General features: G+C 58.4%; 1 protein-coding gene across 7 annotated transcripts in view; it reads right to left on the bottom strand.

Moving 5' to 3' along the window:
- The window catches only part of AHDC1 (AT-hook DNA binding motif containing 1), a 76,052-nt gene extending 61,405 nt beyond the window's left edge, over nt 1-14,647 (bottom strand). For 6 of the 7 annotated variants that reach the window (XR_016388163.1, XR_016388165.1, XM_089898172.1 and 3 more), the window contains exons 1-2: nt 14,168-14,568; nt 13,839-13,936 (exon numbers count right to left, since the gene is read on the bottom strand). The gene's annotated coding sequence lies outside the window, so the exon portion shown is untranslated. Of the gene's footprint in view, nt 1-13,838; nt 13,937-14,167; nt 14,569-14,602 lie in introns of those variants that run through there. The other variant, XM_089898186.1, reaches the window with a different exon arrangement.
- Between the last annotated feature and the right edge of the window lie 6,811 nt (nt 14,648-21,458).

Below are 21,458 nucleotides of genomic sequence, written 5' to 3'. Positions count from 1 at the left end.
CCCTGGACCACCTGTTTGTATCTCTGTCTGTGTGGCCTTAGTGTGAGTGGGAGAACGTTGTGCTTTGGAGACTGTGGGTCTAGATCTCGGTGTATCTTTAAGTGCGAGTGTGTGCTTGTGTATCTGCATGTGAGAGTCTGCCATGCGCTGTAGTATGGAAATGCTTATGTGTGCCTGTGGAAGGTGCATTTGTGAGACCAAGGATCTCCATGTGTCTCTGTGCCTCTGTGTGTGTATGTGTGTGTTGGGTGTGAGGGGTTTGTCACAGACTGGTGAGCAAGTTAATCTCAGACTCCGTGACACGTGGAATAAAATCACGCTCCCATAATGGGATCATTCGTCTTCCTGTCCAAGGAGAGAACCAACTCTTCACCCTCTGCCCTGGGGGAGCCAGTGGGGCCAGGGCCAGGCTTAGGCCCCTATGCAGGCCCCCCTGTGGCCTCAGCACCCTACCCCCACCTCTCCTCTGCCACACCAGGCTCATTCTGCCTCCAGAGTGCCCCGGTGCCCACTGCTGGCTGGACTAGGCTCCAGGACATGTGACGGAGCCTTAGAGGCCTGTCCTGGGCCCCCCAGCCCCACCCACTGCTGAGGAGGGCCCTGCCCCAGATGGGAGGGCGGGTGCAGGAAGGAATCTTTGGGCCCCTCCTCCTCCCGGAGGGGAGGGATGAGCTGCAGGCCCGACCGGGATTTTCCATCTCGGCAACAAGATTCCTGGTGAGCAGGCTGCGAGGCTTGGCAGGGCGCCTGCCGGAGACCCGCCCTCACCCGCCAGGACGCCTGGGTCCCCAGGGCCGGGCAGCAGCGGGTTCCCTGGGGAGCTAGGAGGGCCCCAGAACTTCAGGCTACAGCTGCCCGGGACTATGGGAAAGCCAGACCCTTCCAGGCTCCCACCCCCAACCACAGACGGCTCCTCAGCCCCCCAGGCAAACCGCCACCCTTCTTCTGGCCTCTCCCCAGCCTCGGCCTTTGCTTCAGAAAGCAGATCAGCCACCCAGCGCCACCCACTCCCTACCTGAGCCTCAGCGCACACCCAGCCTGAGTTCAAGACCTCACCTCTGGGTGTGAGGGCTCTCAAGGCCAGGACTGTGCTGCTTATCTCAGAATGGGGCTTCTGAGGACAGGGCCATGTGTCCCGCAGCTGTGAAATCCCTCTTGGTCTTAGCACTCCTTCCTGACTGAGCAGTCAGGCACCAGGAGAGGAGGATTTCAAACCCAAGGCTGGGGAAACTGAGGCAGTGAAGCTCTCTGCCCTGCCTACCGTTATGAATCAGAGGCCAAATCCAGTAGTCTAGACACACAAGTTCTTAATTCTGTCCAGCGGCAGTGGCTGCAACTTGTTCTTCCCCATAGGGGGTGCAATTTCGGGGGGGGCATCAGTTGGAGGGAGAGGGGAATGGGCAGGTGGACCCCCCTCAACCCTCAGACTTGGATGAGCAGCCGGAGAGCAGGTTTGGTAGGAGATTAAGGTCGAGGAGAAGAGAACCCAGACGCTCCAAGATTTATGACCCTAATTCTTCTCCCTTAAATTCCCCTCCAAGCCCCCCAGCCCTAGCCTGGTCCCTCCAGGGTCATGCTGTGGCCCCAGGCCAATGTCAAGGCCTTAACCCATTCCATCAGCTGTTGCCAGGGAGTTTCCACCCCAATGGGTCCCAAAGGGAGGAGCTCAACTGACACTAGGGGACCAGACTGACGGGGAAGGGGCATGGCCCTAAAGAGGTGGCCAACAGTCCCCTGCACCCTCCCAGGATGTAGGGGCTCACAACCTCCAGGGAAGAAGCTAGGCTGGTGGGTGGGGTCCAGGAGGAGGTGACCTCCCAGCTCTGGCACCACTCCCAGCCCCGCCCTTCCAACAGGCCAGGAGACCTGGGATCCCACGGGGCCCTACAGCTCACAGGGTGTGTGGTCTTGGGCCCTTGCTGCTCCTCTCCAGGCCTCAGCCTCCCCACCACGCAATGCAGGAAGGGGTCTGGATACCCCAGGCATCCCCCCTTCAGCTCCGCTCCCTCAGTGCTAAGCCCTGCCCTCTCTCCAGTCCAGGGGTGTCACCTAGAATCTGGGCCAGATGGGGTGAGGCTTTGGCAGTTAACTGGAGGAGCCCCTGAAGCCACCCAAGTCAGAGCTGAAGAGCGTATGGTGCTCACTCCTCCACCGCACACCCGTTTTCCAGAAGAGTGAAACTGAGGCCCTGAGAGAAGGTCGGGGTCTGCACCAAGACCTGAGTTTTACTGGTGGGATGGTTAAGAGCACGGGCTCTGGGGACAGAAAGACTTAAGATTAAAATGTCAGCTGCAACAGAAACTTGTTATGTGAAGTCCCTTGCCTTCTCAGCCTCAGATTCCTCATCCATAAAATGGGCAATAGTGCCTCCCTCCTACGACTGCTGAGTTGAAATAAGAAAACACATGTAAAGGGCTCGCCCAGCGTAGCAAACGCTCGGACAATGGTAACTATCATGACTGTGGGTAGTACTAACACAAAGCCAAGTGGCCGGGGGGAAGGGTAGGTGGGGTCCCGACCTGGCTCACCCTCCAGACCAGGAGGGCCAGCCAAATTCCTCAAAGCCCCCCAGCTGTCTCCTCTCTTCGTTAAAGGCCTCTCATTAGTGAGCCTGGGCACCTGCCCCTCCACACGTAATAAGCCTCATTAGTATCTTAGCCCCAAGCTCTGAGCCCAGAGTCTGTGCATGTGCACAAGCATGAGGGTGGGGGGCTGCAACAGGCCACCAGCCAGGAGACAGCATCCCCGCCAACCACACCCCCTGCCTGTCATCAGCAGGGCCCGTCACCACCCAGCTTGTCACCTGCCTGCCTCGCACCCGCACCACCTGTCACCCACCCAGCTCGTCACCCACCCAGCCCATCACCTGCACCACCTGTCACCCACCCAGCTCGTCACCCACCCAGCCCATCACCTGCACCACCTGTCACCCACCCAGACTGTCACCGGAGCTGCCTGACAGGCCTCTGGGTGGGGGACAGGAGATGGGGAGGAGAAGACCACAGGGGTGTGGAGCTGGGGGCCCCAGAGACCCTGTAGGACCCCCACTTCAGCTCAGCATCCTGCAGCATCGCCATGGCAACGTCTCAGCCGCAACCACTTTCCCAAACATCCCCCGCCCCCCCACCCCCCCACCCCCCCAGGCCCTGCTCTTAGCTGAGCTGAGGCTGAGAAGAGCCTTGACTGACAGCAGAATGGGACAGGAAGGAGGTGCTCCTCAGCTGGCTGGCCTTGGCCATCCCTGCCCTCTCTGGACTTGGTTACTCCATCTGCAAAATGGAGGGGCTGGAACTGGGGAGGCCCCTGTACAGCGGGTCATCCCTTCCCAGCCTGGATTTGCTGAGCCAGTGGCCAGTTAACCTGTGAAGGCTGGTGGGGGCGGGGTACAAAAGGACAGGGGGTTCTGGGTTCTTCCACACTCCTTTACCCTGGCCCAGCTCACACAGGCTGGGCCTCTGGCCCAAGCTCACACAGCAAAAGAGGAGGAGCAGGCCAGAAGGCAGAGGGGCTCTGCCACAGGACTGCCAGCTGGAGACGATGCCACAGTGGGTGACCCAAGGCTGAGCTGGCCCCCACCTCCAAGCTGCATTATTTATAAAACCCAGAGCTCCTAGCCGAGCAACAGCTGCGGTGCCGCCCCTCCAGGGGGCACAGGCAGCGGTGGAAGGGTGGTGCCTCCCCGGGGGAGCCCCCTGGGGTCCCGGGCTCCCTCCACAGCTGGCCGGGGCAGGGGCTGAGGTGGGAAAGGGGCGGCCGCGCCATCCTTCCCCTCCCAGCCCCCTCTCCTCTCCTCTCCTCCAGGCAGGCGGCGATAGGATTACTTCTGCATGACTGCCCGCTCCACAGGGTTCCAGAGACCCTCCTGCCTACAGCAATCTTTAAAATTCCTGTAGCCCGGCCTCTCTCCCTTTCTCCCCACAGTGAATGCTCCAGCTTCTACCGCAGTGTGCCCGCGGCCGCCACCTCCACCAGCGAGCTGGCCGGGGCCCCAGGTCCCCGGAGCCACGGGCAAAGGTAGACCCATCCTCGGGGTGTCCCTCGGAACCCTCTGAGGCCCAGGCCCTGGCCCATCCCCTCCGGCCCCTGGTGCCTGTCCAGCCCCACAGGGCAAGGCTCAAGCTGGGGTCGGGCCTGCCAGCTGCGCCAAGGAGGACCGGCACATACGTGCAAACACACCTGGTGGGTCCTGGCGTGCCTGGCCACATCCTCTGCAGCCAAAACCTGGATGTCCCCACCTCTGCTCTAACCGCCCCCTCCCTAACCTCACTAATCCTTGCTACCCCTGGGGTGGGCAGACAGCTGGGCCAGGCCAGCAGCGCCTGTGGCTCCCCAGGGCACAAGAAGCAGGCAAGAGATCGATCCACTGAATTTTTTAAGGCTCTAATGGAGCCTGCCTCCCCAGACTCGGGGCCTGGGACACAGGCGATCTCTCAGGGGCCCCTCCCTCAGCACTGCAGTTGCTTCCTCCTTCAGGTCTAGGGGGTCGGGGCACCTTTCTAGGAGCCTTTCCCCCAGCAAGAGAAGAGGCACGAGGGGCCCCTGGGAAAGAGATGGGATTGGGGGGCTGTGAGCAATACCCAGAGGCGCCCCCAGTCTCCCCAGCCCTAATGCAGGCAGAAGCAGCTCAGCCTCTAAATCACTCCCCTCATGCTGCCCTCTGAGGCGGATTCTGTGCATCTGTAATTAGGGGGTGGAACAGATGGTGGAGATTCCGTTTAAAATCATGCATCTAGTAAAGTAACCTTCACTGTCGGAACTGACTCCCAGGGAGACCAAGCCCCAGGCCCGGATCTGGGGGGGTGGGTGGGAGGGGAAGCATGTCAAGCCAGCACCGTCTCCATCTTTTTTCCTGAAGCTCCAGGCTCAATGTCCCCCTCAGGTGAGCCCAAGAAGAAGGGGATTTGGCAAGCACCTGAGAAAGTGCAGGCTGGGGGTAAATCCCCCTGCCCAGGCTGCCCCCACCTCCCACCCATACACGACAGAGTCAGGGCAGGGCTGGGTACTCAGAGTTCTTGGCTGACACACTAGGATGACCAGGTGCCAAGAGCCCCCAAAGAGGCCCCAAACCCCCAAAGCCCAGGCCAGGGTGCCCAGAGCACAGGGTCTTGGGTGGGGCAGCTTTGAACCAGATGTACAGCCTCACTGTCCAGGAATGAAAGGCCTGGGGCAATGAAGGGGGGTGGAGATGCCTCCCCAGGCAGAGGAGGCTCTGGGAAGTGGGGGAGGACCAGGCAGCCGAGAATGAGAAAGAGCACGGAAGAGTGGGCCAGTGTGTCTGCAAGGCTGAGGCTATCTGCGGGGGGGTTTGGGGGAGGGAGGCTGGGGAGGACAAGGTGGGGTGGGGGGGCGGTGATGGAGAGCGCTGAGGAGGGAGGCTGTGCTGGAACGTGTGATGGTGGGAGTGCGGCTGCAGGGTGAGGTGTGGGCGCAGGGCGGAGCTGCTCTGAGGGGTGACTGGGCTGGGGCCCTGTGTGTTTGTGTATGAGTGCGGGACTGGTGTTTGGAGAGGGGTGGGGGCTGTCCCTGGGCCCTTGGATGGCTGAGGAAAGTACTGGAGCTGGAGCTTGCTGGGGAACACACAGAGGACTGCTTGTGTGCGGAGGTGCTGGGATCTGGGGGGTGTGTGTGCGTGTGCGGGATGCGCATGCACGTGCACGGCCTGGAAGGTACGAGAAGCTGAGGGGACGTTACTGTTCAAAGGTGCGCCGTGTCTGTGCGTTTGAGGTAAATGGTGTGGCTGCAGGGGCGTCCTCCTCTGCGTGGGTGTTGAGGCGGTGTGAGTACGCGTATGTCGCGGGGAGAGTTTGGAAAGGTGCAGGGGGCTGTATCGGTGTGTCTGGGGACGTGATGAGCTGCAGCGGAGGGAAACGCTGGGGCCGTCGGGAGAGTCTGAGGGTGTCTGGTTAGGTGCTGGGACTCTGAGAACCTGAGTGTGTGGAAGGTATTAGGGCTAACAGTAGGGTTCTGGGTGTATCTGGGGAGGTGCTGGGATTGGAGGAAGAGTTGGTATGTTTGAGGATGTGGTAGAAGCCTTGTGTGTGTGTGTTGGGGTGTCTGGGGGTATATTGGGAGTCATAAACATCTAGGTTTTGGTTAAGTACTAGGGCTGTAATATGTGTTTGGGTGAGCAGGCATGTGGTGATTGTGTGTTTGGGGGCATGCTGGGGCTGTGTGTTTAGGGGTGCTGGAGCTGTGAGTGGGGAAGTGGTTGTGTATTTAGGAGGTGCGAGGGGCTGGAGTTGGGCCCCTGTGCCCAGACAGGTGATGGGGCTGCGGGGTGAGGGCGGGTGCCCCTCTGAGGAGGTGAAGGGCAGAGTCCTGGCCTCTGCTCAGGGGCCCACCTGGGGGCTGCCCGCTAGAGCCCCTCTGCCGGTGGTGCCCGCCCACCCCCAGACCCCACGTCCGGGTGTCGAGACAGGCAGTCCATCTGTCTCTTCCTGTGCCCAGGCCGAAGGAGCAGAGCCGCCTCCTCACTCCCTGGGGGGGCGGCAGCAGATCCCAGCCCACCCATCTGCCTTCAGATGGTCGAGGCAGGAGCCTCCACAAAGCTGCCTGGAGGGCATCCCTGTGTTTGAAGAGGCACGGGCTGCGGGGTGGGGGGAACTGCACAGCAAACAGTCCTCGTGGAGGCTCCTTTGAAAACCACTGACGCCAGGAGAGACGAAGAGGGAGGACAGGGGCGGGTATGTCTGTCCTTGTGCGTCTGTGCGGGTCAGCGCCCAACTGTGTGCCTTGGAGCCCCTTCGCATGTGTTCATGCCGGTGGCCTCTGTTCAAGCAGCATCCTTGCCTTGGAAAACAGCCCTCCAACCCAGGCTACGAGCTCACAGCCTCACACAAGCAGCTACCCCCTCATCCGTGCACCCTGCCTACACTACACTCACACGCAAACATCCCCCACACCTTCACATCTGCAGAACACTGCACCCTGGTACACATGCCCCTCAGCCCCAGAGTCCCAGTCCTTCACATGTGTACGCCCATGACACACACCCGCACACTGCAAAGCCAGGTACAGCCACATGCACCTGTCACATATACATGCCTCCACACAGACATACCCGACAAGTAGCTGTCACACCCACACCCACACACTCCACACCCCTTGGGGAGTGGATCTCCCTGTCACACCCATATCCCACCTCATATGCACTCAGTCTCTCTCATACACATTGTAACAGACACTCACCATCCCTTATACCTGTACATGCGTGCACATGTTTGTACACGTGCATACACACTCTCACCAGCTCTCAGCTCTTTCACACCAGCCAGTTCCTCTGTGTCCAGGCCAGGCCCTGCAGGAAGGCTGCCACCGGCTGCAAGTGTCTCCTGCCTCCCTGCCCTGCCAGCTAGGTCAGAGTGGGGGGCATACCCCCCCCCACCATGACACCATGGCTCCCTGGGAACCCTGATCTTCCCCTCCAGAGAGAAAGAGTCCTCTCTCTGCTCTGGGGTGACTGCCACTGTTGTGTGAGAGTGTGACTGTGTATGTGTGTGTATCAACATGTTTTGAGAAGCCACGATGAGGCCTGTGTGTCACTGCCTGTATGGGTAAGAAGGCATAGGGACAGGTTCACCGGTTATGTTTGTGAGATTCGGGATGAGCGCGAGAGCAGAGACATGTATGCCACAAAATGTGTATTTGTGAGTGTGTGTGAGGCCAGGCCCCTGCGGGCAGGCGTGAGTACGGGGCACTTACACAAGGAGACACACGGTGAGTGTGAGTGGGGAGTGAGAGGGGAGTATTCTGGGGTATTTTCTGAGACAAGGGGTATGTACATTTGTGAGTAGGGGTCAGGGCTAGGAGAGGCACCCTCCGCAACTCCCTCCCCCTACAAAGAGCTCAGGGGAAAGGGGTCTCTGGGATCTGGGGGGAGTGTGTGTGTGTGTGTGTGTGTGTGTCTTCCTCTCTCTTTCTCCCTGACCTCTTTAGCAGCTGGAAACTGAGCCGGGGGTGGAAGGAATGGAGACTTGGCTGGCCTGGGGGTTTGGGGAGGGAAGCAGGAGAAAACACCTTCCAGATTCTCATCAAATCCTTGTTTGTGGTTTGTAGCCTTCAGTCTCTCCTCTCTCTTTCTCTCGGTCTGGGTTTCCCCCTTTCTTTATCTCTTCCTGCCCCTCCCTCTCTCCCCCATATCTCTCCTTCTCCCATCTCAGTCACCTTGTCTCCCCCCTTGGATCTCCCTGTCTCCAAGTCTCTGTCTCTCTCTCTCTGTTTCTCTCTCCCCAGGCCCTTCCATTTTTCTGACTTCTGTCTCTGCCAGCACCTCTGTATGTCCGTCTCTCCCAGTCCTGGTCCATCTGTCTGTCTCTCTCCGTCTGCCTGTGCGTGGGTGTCTCTGTCCATCTGCTCCGCCACCCATCTGTCTGGTTGTCTGTGCTAGTCCTTCTAAGGGTGCCCACTCGCTCACCAAGACACCCTCCCCCAGGTCAGCAAAGGCCTCTCCTGGCTCAGGGGGCGGGGAGGGGGTGCAGAGCTGCAGCTTCTGGAAGCTTCAGTAGCAGCTGGCTGAGCTGGGAGTTCGAGGCCAGCCAGCTGCAGAAGTGGCCCCTCCCCTGGGCTCCCAAGCCAAGGACCCCAGAGCAGAGAGAGGAGAAAACAGGGCCTCACTGCAGCTGAGTCTGTGTGCGTGCGTGTAGGGGGAGGCAGGGGGCCTCACTTTGCCTTCACTTCACCATTCCCCCCAAATCCAGGCCCTGTAGGAGAGGAAGCTTCAGTGCCCACCTCCCTCATCCCCTCACCAATGGAAGAGACGCTGGGGATCCAGGAGGGAAGGGCTGGGGGATGCAAGGCCTTGGACGAAGCCATAGCTTCCTGTCAGATGGGTGGGAGGGGGGCTCCTTCCCTCCTCCCTCCCAAGCAGTCCCTGGGGATCCCTCCAGTGCTGGTCCCAGCTCCGGACACGAGGGGCCCCATAGGCAGTTCTCACCAGCTCCCACAGGGACCATTCCTACCTCCCAGCTGCCCCAGAGCCTCTGACCCACAGGGATAAGGTGGAGGGGGGTGGATCACAAGGGTGTCTCCTCCCTCCCCAAATGGAGGTTGGCTCTGGACATCTGGAGTTCGTGGCCCTGTCTACGCCCTGGCCATCCTGAGAGGTCCCAGGCAGTCCACCTACCATTGCCAGCCCAGCACCACACACACACACTGCACCCCAGCACTCGTCACCGCCACTCCCTGGCCCAGCAACTCTGAGGGCTCAAGAGGAGCCCTACCGCGGAGGCCTGCACCTACACTGACTGGTGGCAGCCTCCAGCGGGGCCCCCGGCACAAAGCCAGCAGCTGGAGGAGGTACCCCCCAACACTTCCCAGGAGGCTCTGTTCCTCCCTCTCTAAGAAGAGCTCACAGTCCAAATCCCACAATAGATGGGGAAACTGAGGAAGGGATGGGATGACACAGTCAGTCATTCTTCCTGAGACCCTGGGGTGGGATCATAAATGAGGAATAGGGAATGAAAAGGACGCTGGGAATGAAAAGGACACCGCAGGGGCAGAATCTGGCTCCTTCCTGACCTGCCACGGGCAAAGTCCATGTTGGCTGCACAGCCCTGCACAGCCCTACCGCTGGGCCAGGGCCAGGGGCTGGCTCCCTCCCTCTAGAGCTCTCCTTGCCCCTGGCTGGGCCCCCTCCCTCTCCGCTTCTGAGCAGCCCTCCCTGCCCTCTCCCTCCCAGCTCTGGCTCTCATCCTCAGCTCTTGGAAGCCTGACTCACAGTTTCCCCTCCTCTCTCCCCTCCCTCCCTCTCTCCCGGCAGCGGCGCCTCCCCCTCCCCTGGGGGGGCTCTGGCCACAAGGGTGCCCGCCTGCTCCTCTCCCCAGGCTCTGGCCCCCTCCGCACCCAGGAGGCCCCCTGCAGCTGTTCCAGCTCTCTAACTACAGAGAGGTGGACGGAAAGAGCCTAGGTCCCAGGCAAGCAAGGGGAGGGGGCCCCTCTAGACTGGATTTCCTCCTGTCAAACAAGGTGGGGGGCATCAAACCGGATGACACCCCTGGTGTCTCTAACGGTCCTAATGTTCCCCACTTTTAAAAGCCCGGTGCCTCCTGACACAGAGCGCCCACAACCTGTGGGGCGCTGTACCTGCCTCAGGCTCCGCCCCCAGGTCCAAAGAAGAGGTCGGCTCTGTTCCCAGACATTTGGGGAGAGGGGAGACGCTGCCCTGGGGCAGGAGCATTAGTCAAGTGACCCCTGGAATCCCGCTGTCTCCCCGTTCTCTCTCCTCCTGTGGGAGAGCTTCCTTCTCTCCCTCTCCCACCTGTCCTCCTCTCTTTTCCCAGAGACGTTTGCTTGTCTCTCCTCCAGATACAATCCTAGCAGCATTTGATCTTGGGTGAGAGGCTCTCAGTGCCCGCTCATTTTGGGCTGTGGGGTGGGGAGTGGCACATGCGTAGGACTTCTTGGTCCCCTGGATGCCATCTCCAGGGGCTGTGATCCTGGCTCTTCTCCTTGACCGTTTTCTCTCTCACCCCCTCATCACTGGCTTCTGTCACCATCTTTTCCTCTTTCCACCTCAAGTCGGGCTCTCTGGGTCTCTTTCCTCCCCACCTCCCCCAGCTCTCTCCCTGGGGGGCCCATCTGCTGACATTAGCAACAATGTTACCGTTGCTCCCCCCCTTCAGTTCTCAGCTCCACCCCATCCTGGCTTCCCCCTCCCCGGCTCTGTCCCAAGAGACCCAGGGGACCCACAGGCAGAGCTGGGCTCCATCCCATAATGGTGAGTCTGCTTGACCTCACTAATCACACCAAAAGTGCCTGGGCATCTGGTATGAAGGCATGGCACCCTGTGGTCTTGGGTGGCTGGCCTGAGGCACAAAGCTCTGTATTCCACAAACCAAAAAAAAAAAAAAAAAAGAAGTTGACTTGGGGTGGGGCAGAGAAGAGGGGAAGTGAGGGGGATCAGGTTTGCCTGGAGAAAGCCCCTGTCCAATGGGGAACAGAGGCAAGAGGAGGTAGTGGCTCGAGCCAGCGCTCCAGGCTGATTGAGAACAAGCAATGTCCCTCTGGGGCTCTGCCGGTCCAGATCAGCCCCCCCTAAAAAAAAAAGGTCTTCTGCCAGGGACAGTTTGCCCCGCAAGCCTCCAGCACAGCCACACCAAGCAGGTAAAGATCCCGTCTCTGTCTCTTAACCTCCTTTAGAATCCAAATCCATCCTCCCTACAGTACACCTCCACTTAGCTCAGCAGGGGGTTCCATAAGCCTCCCTGCCCCAATCTAACCAGGTGGAATGGGAGGGGACAAAGCCCCCCAGCTCCCAAGCCCCCTCACCAAAGGCCCCATCAAGGGCTGGGGAGCAATGCAAAACAATCCTGGAACCCACACACCTCCAAACAGAAGCAACCCTGTCCATCCACAGCACCTGGGGGTGCTGGGGCTCCCTGCCCCCACGACCGTGTTCCAGACCCCCCAGCCCAGCAACCATAATAAACAGCAAGCTCTTTTTCTTTATGACACCAAATTCCCCCAAGCCGAACAGCTCCTTCCATCACTACCTCAGCCATAGATCACATTAAAAACTCACAGAGGGCAACTTAAACACATCACATTTGTTTCTCTCTATATTATTTCAAAAGTAACGGCATTAAAAATGGATTTTACTACAGAAAATAAATATCAACACGTGGGCCAGGAGCCCAGGCAGGGGGAGAGAGCCCACCAGGAGAAGGTCCCTGAGGGCTTGGGCACAGCTTAGGCACTGACCAAGGAGGTGGCTGAGAGGACAGACTACACCTGGGGTGGGGTGGGGTGTGGGGGGAATGCCTGGGGAGGGGGCAATGCCCGCCCACCTGGGCACCTGCCCCAATGCCAGACCAAGAGGGACAAGAGTCACTGGTTTGAACGGGTCCCCCAAAGCTCATGCCCTCACTGATCTTTGCAACCTCTGGAGGGTAGGAGCTCTGGGGCAAGAAGTTCACTAGTCTCTAGGGGTTATTCCAACTACTGACACAGCAGAAGAAAAAAAGGAATTCAACTTACTATCCAGTTTGATTTTCCATTACTATAAAAATATACATCTGCTCAAAGGAGGGAGATGGCAAGCTGCAGGCACATGCCACCTGGGGGGGGGTGCCCCCACAGCTCACCACCACAACCCAGCCTGCCCCTCCAGGCGGCAGGGGTGGGGGCTGTGTGTGGGTGGGGGACAGACCAACTGGTAATCTGTCACCTACAGCCCCAGCTCACACAGCTACACACACCGGGCCACACGGAACAGGAACAAGCCAACAATAGAAACACCCCAAATGCTCCTGGCAGGACTCTGCCCAGGCCCGGGCGCATGCCCCCGCCCCGCCGGCGGCAGCAGCGGACAAAATGTGGCCACCCTGACCCGGAGGCAAAGCTTGTCCTCACACCCTGAGCTCTGCCCAGGGAGCTGGGGCCAAGTCCCGCCTGACACCAACTGGTCCGGCGGGAAACGCCTGCCCAGCCAGACAGGCACAGGCCCCCCAAGGGTCCCTCCTTGTGCTCAGGGGCCAGGCTGGTGCAGCCTGGCCCTACCTCCCAGGGTGACGCCTGGGCCCAAATTCAGCTGGCCCTGCCAGTCAGGCACTGGTGCAGAACGGAGGGCACCAGGCTCAGCCCCTCCCAGCCCAGCCCCAGGGCCCCCAAGCTAGGAGGGAGGGGGGACTCCCCACCCCTCCACATCTGGCCCTGGCCCCCAGGGTCTGCGGTAGAGAATTCCCGCCCCCGCTTCTCTCTCTCTCCCTCCTCCCTCTCAGTGCCCGCTGCCCGCCTCAGGGACGGCCCCAGCTCCCGCCTCCGGCCAGCAAGGCCCACATCCTTCCTCCCTCAGCTGGCCCCTTCGCCTGGCAGGAGGCTGGGGGGTCAGGCTGCTGGGGAACCCCTCCAGCTCCCATCAGTCTTCATCCCCAGCCCCCAAACTCTGGGTTGCTGTCCCTTTTCCTGTAGAACAGGAAACAAGGTTATTTCCTAGACTCAGAGCCAGCCCCCTGCCCCTCTGGCTCTGCCTGGGGACCAGGACCCAGCAGGGGAATGCGCCCTTAGCCAGAAAGCAGAGGGATTCTGCAATTCACCCCCAGCTACCGGCCCAGGGGGCTGACAGCTGTCACTCAGCACCCCACCCCCTGGGGAAGAGGGGGCCGATTCAATCAGAGCCTCAGAGGAAATGCATTGATAGGCGATTATTTATTTATTTATGCAAAAGTGAGCCGACTTTGTTCGCCAGGTAACCGGGCACGCGGCCCAACCCCTACGGCCCTGGCCGCCCCCAAATCCCTCCTCCGCCCCACACCCCCTCCGGGTCATTAGGTCCCCGCCCCTCAACTCCCAGAGCACCAGCAGAACCTTGGGATTTGGGGGTTGAAGGGGAGGGGCTCCTCCCTCCGCAGTCTCCCCCTTTCCCAGGGCCGTTCCTAAAATCCAGCCTTGTTCTCCGCTCCCACGGTCCCCCCCTTCACCCACCCCCCCCCCACATTCTCAGCAAGCTGGAGAGCAAATTGCAGTTTTAAATCCAAAGACGGAGGGAGGGGGAAGGAGGAGGGGGCGCGCGGCAGCGCTAGGCGCGCACCTCGCCCCCGAGCCGGGGGAGCCGCGGGGCGGCCAGGAAACCCGAGAACCCCCCCTCCCCGCCCCCCCTTCTCGTCCACCTCCCCCTCCCCCTTCCCGGCGCTGCCTGCCAGGCTTCGAGCCGAGCCCAGCCGAGCCGCGGGCCCCGGTGGAAACAAAGACCGATCGCACCGCGGGCACCGCAGCCACGGGGTCCGGCGGACCGGACCCGGGCGCGCGGAGGGGGCGCAGAGCCCCCCCGGTGCGCTGCACAAAAGAGCCCGGCCGGCCGGTCCCCAGCGGGGGTGTAGGGCTGGGGAGGAGGCGCCACTCACCGGAGTGCTGGGCTGCCGGCTCCGTTGGTCCGAGCCAGGCGAGGGGCTTTGGGGGGCGTCTGTCTTCCGGCCGCGGCAGCGACGCGGGCGCTCGGCAGCTGGGGAGAGCAGTCGTGGTGGAGCCCTGAGCCGCCCGCCGTTGCTGACAGCATGGCTCGCGCCTCGGCTCACATTCTCCGCCGCTAACTCCACTGGACACGGCCCCCCGCTCCCGCGGCGCCCCCCACCTCTATCACTCCTTAGCTCTCTGCGCCCCCCTCTCTCCCCCCACCGCGCACACACTCTCACAGCCCTGGACACCCCCGCCCCCACCCCCCCCAATTGCAAACCTGGGAGGGAACGCGCCCCGCGTAGTCCTCCTCCTGCTCCTCCTCCTCCGCCCTCCTCCCTCCTGCTCTCTCTGGCTGTCTGTCTGTCTCTCTGACTGTCTCTATCTCTCGCTCCCTCTGCCTTTCTCTGCTCTCAGAGCTGGGTGGGAAAAGGAAATGAGGACAGAAAGCAGACGCTGGCTTTGGGTGGTGGTAGCTGGATTCCCTCTCTCCCTCCCTCCCCCTCCTCCCCTCCCTCCTCCTGCCTTCTGCTCTCTCCGCTGCGAGCGGGGCTGAGCGCAGCCTGGCGGGTGGCTCGCTTTGCCCGCCCGCCCGCCTGTCTGTCTGTCTGGTCTGCCTCGCTCGCTCCCTCCCTCCGTCTCTCGCCCTCGCCCTGCCTGCCTGCCTCTCTCCGTCTCCGCCGCCGCCGCCGCTGCCTCTGCGAGCTCGCCTTACCTTCGCCGCTCACCATCCGGAACCCCAGGGGGGAGCGCGCGCGCGGCACGCCGGGACTTGTAGTCCCCGCCTCGGCCGCTCGGCGCGCGGGGCGGGCGGGGCGGTGCCAGCAGCTCCGACGGCGCGGCCGGGACCCTGCAGGGACCCCAGCGCCCGGGCCCCTCCGGCCGGGGCGAGTCCTGTTTTACCAAGGGGTGCTGGTTCTCCCCAAGGATTGGGAACGTTTCCCACGTTCCTAGTCCCCCGCGGGGGCTCTGGCTTGAGCGGAGGTTAGGGGCGGGAGCGAAGGGGCGGGGTCTGCGAAGGGAATGAGAGTAGAATAGGGAATCGAGGGATTAGCTAAAGGGCCTGCTACTTTCTGGGGCATCCCAATTAAATAAGAGAGGAAGAGGAAAGAGGAGAGGACCGACTCCCTGAATTTGGGGGCATTCTCCCTTTATGAAAAGGTTTCCTACTGAGTAAAGCGCAAGGGTTTATGGCGAGAGGGCTGCTCTAGAAACCTCAAAGCCCACCAGCACCTCCTCCTCACTCAGTGACCGCGTCTCAAGTTCTGAGCTCTGGGTTTAGCGACCCCCACCAAAGCTTAGTGTTTCTAGAAGTCCAAGGGCGGCGAGGGCACAAATTCCTGGATAATCCACAGATCTCTCTCTCTCTCTCTCTCTCTCACACACACACACACACACACCCCTTGCCCTCCTGAATTCGACTGAGCTTTTTCCTTGTGTCAGGAAGCAACATTCAGATTCAACAGTTCAGAGCCCCTGCTGTGCCCAGGGGGCTGGACTCAGCACCTTCACCTACCTCCTCTTCAGGTCACATCTGTTATCCAGCCCCTCGCTCTGGGCCCCCTGCCTGGCCTATCCCCACAGATGGAAATGTGCACTGCCAGGGCCTGGTTACCAAGGGGAGGTATCTGGACAGCCCGGAAAGGAAAACTGCTGCTGCTGCCATTTACTGAACACGGCAGGGCTCTTGAGTCCTGCAAAGACCTGGTGAAATGGTATTGTTATCATTTCCATTTTAGAGATGAGGGCACTGAGGCCCATGACACCCACTGAAGAAGTGGTAGAGCCCAGCCAGACCAGGATCCGTTTCATTCCAAAGCCCACTGCTTAACCTCTGGGCCATGGCAGGGAGCTTTGACTCCGCAGGTCTCCGTCTGACCTTCTCTCCCCAGTGTCTGTGTGTCCTCCCTTGGCACTTCAATTCGACAAATGTTAACTGAGGTATGCAGGGCTCACAGGGGACATGGAGATGAATAATGCATGGTGGCTGCCCAGTCCTCGGTGTCTACCAGCACCGGCCCTGACTGGTCCTGCGCTAGTCCCACTTCATCTGTGTGTCTGACATTCCTTTGTCCAGTGTCTGCTGGCTTTTTTCTGTCTTGCCCCATGTCTGAAGTTTCTTCAGCGGTGCCTTTGTCCTTGGCCCACCTGTTTCTGACTCTTCCTTTGGCCCTGCGGGGTGTTGCGAGGTGAGGGCCAGCATGTGACAAAGGCAGGTGGTGTCATTTTGCCAACTGCAGCTCCCTGTCACCACCTTCCCTACACCTCCACCCCTCCCAAGCCCCTCCTCTAGACAGTCTGGAACCCCCAGAGGGCAAAAGAGGGGATCTAGGGGGCACTCTCTGTTGGCCCTTTGCGGGGACCGGGGCACAGCAGCCGTGGGAGAGGTTTAGGGTCTAAATAGTACGCCTATTGATCTGGCATCATGGGGCTGGCATGGCCAGTGGCAGAGGCCCCCCATTTGGGAGCAGCTTCTCCTTGCAGGCAAGCCCTGGGTTCAAAGATTTATTCATTGAATGGGAACAGTTATAAGGTCAGATATTAATGAAAGCAGTGGTTAAAGTCGTTAGGGGCCCTTTGCACCTCCAAAGCCTGAGTCTAAAGTTATCACAAATAGATGGGACTTTGGCATCTTGCACCAGCTGGTCCCCCACTGGTGAGACTTATCACTGGGGAGCATAGGAGAGGCCCAGGTTCCCCTTTCTTTTACCCCCTCACAACATCCTTACCTATTAGGCTCTGCCCAAGGGCATGAAGATCCCACCTAAGCTGAATCAAATTTGGGGAGGGAATTGGGTGGGCATACAGCATAGCTTCTGGGAAATAGGGAGCCCCAGGTAGATTGGGATGAAAAGGCATTTGGGAAACGCATGGGAGGGGAGAGGTTAGGTCATAAGGTGCAAGGTTAGTAGGGCCCATGGCTCCACGAGTGAGAGGGGAATAGAAGTTAGGTGGGGTTGTCCATGCATTCCCCTCCCACTCCAGGCTGCTTCAGAGGCCCCCTCCCCAGACAGGGTGGGTGCTTAGTCCCTAAGGTGTTGGGCATAGCTGGAAACCAAGCATCACAGGGTTTCCCAGTCATTTGGGGGCTGGTCTTTCTCTTGGAGCCTCTTAAAATTGTGTTGGGTGAGGGGGGTGGTCTCCCCAAACTCAAGCTGAGTCTTTCTGTAGGTGGCTGCTGCCACCTAGTGTCTAATTGACATCTCTGCTTCACCAGCCTAGTCTAAATGGGGGCTACCCAGTCCGCAAAAACAGCATCTGGGGTCACTTCAGGCTGGGCAGGGTAGCTATAAGCTCCCAGAGAAAGCAGACTTGAAGGAGGGGACCCAGGTCCTGGAAGAACCTGCATCATCCTTTCTGGGTTCTGCTCACTCCAACCATTTTTGATTCAATGCAAGCAGAAGGTGGTATAGCTAGACCCCAGGAAATAGAGGTGAGAGTCCAGAGGTAAAGTTGTAGGGCCTAAGGGTTTGGAGGCCATGTGAAATAGGAGCCAGACAGACCTGGTTCTTTTTTTTCAGCTGTGCCAAGCGACATGCAGGATCTTAGTTCCCCGTCCAGGGATCGAACCTGGGCCCCCTGCAGTGGAAGCGTGGAGTCCTAACCACTGGACTGCCGGGGAATTCCCCAGACCTGGTTCTGATTCTGCTTTTACTTGTGTGTCCTTAAAACTCTCTGAGTCTCAATTTCCACATGTGTAAAGTTGAGGAGTAATCCTTTCTCTGTGTTACAGGCAAAGCTGTTGAGAAGATTTACTGAACACATGGATGTGAAAGCACTTTGAAAACTGGCACGGGCATGCTGAGGGATTATTAAGTCATGATAATAATACTGACAATAACTGAGAGGTCACAGCAGCCTGGAACCAGGCCCCTGGAGCTCCTGGAAAGGGCAGAGTGAAGGGAGCCTTGCCTTCCCTGACTACAGAAGTTCTGGGGTTGGTCCCACTCTTGGAGCTACCTCAGGAAAGGTCTGGAATGCTGGAGAGGGATTCATCCCAGTCCACAGAAGGAGAAACTGGGCCAAAAGAGGTTGAGGGCCTGTCCTGAGCCACTGAGCTACTGATCCAGGAACAAGAGGCCCGTTGGACTGGAGCCATTATGGCCTTGGTTTTCCCCTCCTCTGGATGGGAACGGCTCAGAGCTGGGGCCCAAGAGACCATGGAAGCAGGAAGCCCTCCTTCACTGTGGTACAGTGGGAACCAAGGCCCCCAGGTCCCCATTATCCCTCCTCATGGGCTAGCCTCCCTGCACTCACCCCTCCCAGAAAGTCCTCCCACATTCCTCCAGGCAACAGGAAACCCCAGCTGCAGCCCAGACTTCAAAGGCTCCTCCCTCTGGGCAGGGGGTGTGGGAGGAGAGGCCAGAGGCCAGAGGGCAAAGGTCAGCTTTGTTCCTGCCCGAGGTGGTGAGGGACCCAGGGGGAGAGAGAGGGGGGCAGGGTAGAGCCCTTGACAGCCACACTGCATGTGTGTGTGTGTGTGTGTGTGTGTGTGTGTGTGTGTGTGTGTGTGAATTCCTGTGTCCATCAGGGCGTGCATGGTTCTCACTGTCAGCCTGTGTCTGGGGGTAAATGTGTGTTCTTGGTTTCCTTTTGGCTCGAGGACCTGAGTTATATGTCTGAGCGTCTGTCAGTATGTGTTTGTTTGTCTGGGTGCTCAGCCTGGGGTCCCACTGACATGTCTGTAGGTGTCATCACGTGTGTTGATATGTCTGGTTCACAGGCCTGCCCAAAGCTCTGTTTTCTCCTATGAGTGTGACCTGGTGTGGTTCTTTGTGTCCAAGAAGGGTGTTCCTCTCCCACCTCTTCCCCTCCCATCCTTCCTCCGTGTTGGTCACCATGGGGTTCCTTCTGGAAAGTGAATCTGACTCTGTTATTACCCTGCTCAAAACCCTTCAGTGGCTTCCGTGGCCCAAGGTTTGGAATCCTAGCCCGAGGGCAATGGCAGACAAGACCCCCTGCCTACCTCGTCATCTTCATCTTTAGCCACTGATCCCCCTCAACTTTTTCACTCCAATCACACCTACTTAATTGTAACTCTCTGCACGGCCCCATTTCCTGCCTCTGAGCTACTTACTTCTGTCAAGTCTGGAATGCCCCTCTCTTGCTTGCTTCTTTCTTGCTAGCAAACTTTCACTCCTTTTTCAGGTCTCCGGTGGTGAAGCAGCACCTCTAATGAGAAGACTTCCCCCTGCCCAATTGAGTTAGGACCCTCCCCTGTTCTCCTACGCCTTCTGCCTGTGCCTGTCTCCTTCACTCTATCATTACATTGTGAGATTTCTGAGAGCAGGAACTGTACTGAATTACTGTCTCTCCCATTCTGATGCATTGGGAGGCTCTCAAGGGACCTGGTCCTCCTGTCTCGGACGAAAGTTTTGGCTGTAGTGCCCAGAGTGACCACTAGAGGGAGTATGGACACCACTGCAAAACCATCCAGGGTGTGTGTGTGTGTGTGTGTGTGTGTGTGTGTGTGTTAGTTACACTGCAAGACCATCCGGGTGTGTGTGTGTGTGGGGGTGTAATGGATGTGGATGGCCGGGTAGAAGGGAGGCTTTTATACTGTACCTGGGAGAGAACTCCTGGAGTGGATAGTGGGTCTGCCCAGCTCAGAACTGGAGCAGTGGGATCCAGAATAGACTCATCCCAATAGGTCCTGGGGCACCGACATTTTTTCTCTCTGACTTTTCTCCACAACTCAGGGACCATAACCCTTGGTTTTCTCACCCTCCTACCTCTTGCCTTGACTTTCCAACCATCTTCTTATATGCCTCATCTTTTCCCTCAACCTTCCCATACATAATTATTTGCTCTTGCCTGACTTGGCCTTGCTCTCCCATACCTCTGGACCTTTGCACATGCCATTCCCTCAGTGGGAGATGATCTCACCCTCTGGCTGCTTCATCAAGCAGACTTTTCTTTCACCTCCTCCAAGAAGTCTCCCTTGGCCTCGAGACTGACCTTGCCCCTAAGTGTTGTAATTGTTTACTGTTCTGTCTCCTGGACAGGACCAGCCTACAAGAGACATCAGTAGATGTGTGTGAAATTAATAAATGACTTGGCTGTTTTATGAAAACAACCCTCAGCACATATGGGGCTACCCCCGCCCCCTATCCTCCCTGGCCCTGACTCTGGTTTAGTATTATACTTTCCCATGCTGCTCCATCAAATAAGGCAATGTGACACAGGGGGATGCATAAGACTTCGAAGTCACACAAACCTGTGTTCAAATCCTGACTGCATCATCCAGCTGGATGACCTTGAGCAAGCGCTGTAGTCTTTCAGAGTCTTTGTTTCCACTTTTGTAAAACAGGAATAATCATACTTCTGCACTGCCTCATGGCGAGGCTCAAATTAGACGAGGCATGTGAAACATCCAGCATTAGTCAATTAGGTGTCCTCCTCCCCCACCATGAACTTGGAAATAAAATTGCCCTCTGAGTCTTAAGCCAGTAAAATCACGCATCACAGAAGAGAAGAGCCAGGTGGGGGAGTGAATGAGACGAGAGATGGTTTTGTAAATGACTGAAGGGTTTTGTGAACGGTGGAAACCGCAATCAAGGTGACCCGCCTGTAATCTCAGGGAGGCAGGGCGAGGATGTGATTGAAATTGAGAAAACAGAGGCCTAATCAATTGCATTGTGCTCTATCTGAAGGGAACAGAAGGATGCACAGAAAAGGGGGTGCAAGGGAGAATTCGTTCGGCTGCACCAGAGGGAGGGACAGGGAACCAGTAGACATAGGGATTCCAGGCTCAGGTGGCTCTGGTCTCTGCTGAGGAGTCATGGGGGCCTGGTGGACTCCAGGTGGCTCACTGCCTTGCTGGGCCTCCATTTAAACTAAATGGACATCCAGGTGCCAGGCAGAGCCCCTTTGGTCAGACAGGAATAGTCTGGTCCTAGGAAAAGACTCTAGATACTGAGAGCACTGATTTTGGAGTCAGAGGACCTGGTTCAAGCCCCTGCTCTGCCATTATGTCTTATAATCTATTTACTTCACTGCGCTTCAGTTTCCTTATTAGTAAAATCAAGATATAATAGCCCTCACCTTATAGGGCTCTGTGCACTTAGTAGGCGGCATGCACTTAGTAGGATGTCTGGCATACAGTAAATGATTTGTAAGTGGTAGTGACAAAGACAGCTAACATGTATTGTGCATTTATTTCCATTTCAAAGATGAAGAAATTGAGGCTTGGAGAGATTAATAGCTTGCACTAAGTGGCACAGCTAGCAAGTGGTAGAGGCAAGATTCACAATACTACACTACAGCTCCAGAACTGTGCTCTTATCTGCTTACTCCATGGCAGGTGGAAACACTAGGCTTCTGGTTTATACATCAGGCTCTTGTGAGTTTGGTTTGCCAGAGACCATGGCCTTCTGGAAGCCTTGGTCCCTGAGAGTTGGAATGTACAGAGCTAAGGCTCCCACTCCTGTGACCACTTCTTTAAGCAGCCACTTGGCCTCTACCCATCTTATCACTCCTGTTCAGCCATCCCCAGCACAGGGCTGAGCACAGGGAATGCTCCATCTGCACTGGCCACCTCATCCACTTTCCTTTAAGTCACTCAGCTTGGG

The sequence above is a fragment of the Delphinapterus leucas genome, chromosome 1, assembly GCF_059928025.1.
Source record: "Delphinapterus leucas isolate spDelLeu-1000000601 "Yukka" chromosome 1, BTC_Dleu_Yukka2, whole genome shotgun sequence".
In the NCBI taxonomy this organism is placed as follows: domain Eukaryota; kingdom Metazoa; phylum Chordata; class Mammalia; order Artiodactyla; family Monodontidae; genus Delphinapterus; species Delphinapterus leucas.
The sequence above is the reverse complement of the archived record's forward strand: the minus strand, read 5'-3'. Positions and strand labels throughout refer to the sequence as shown.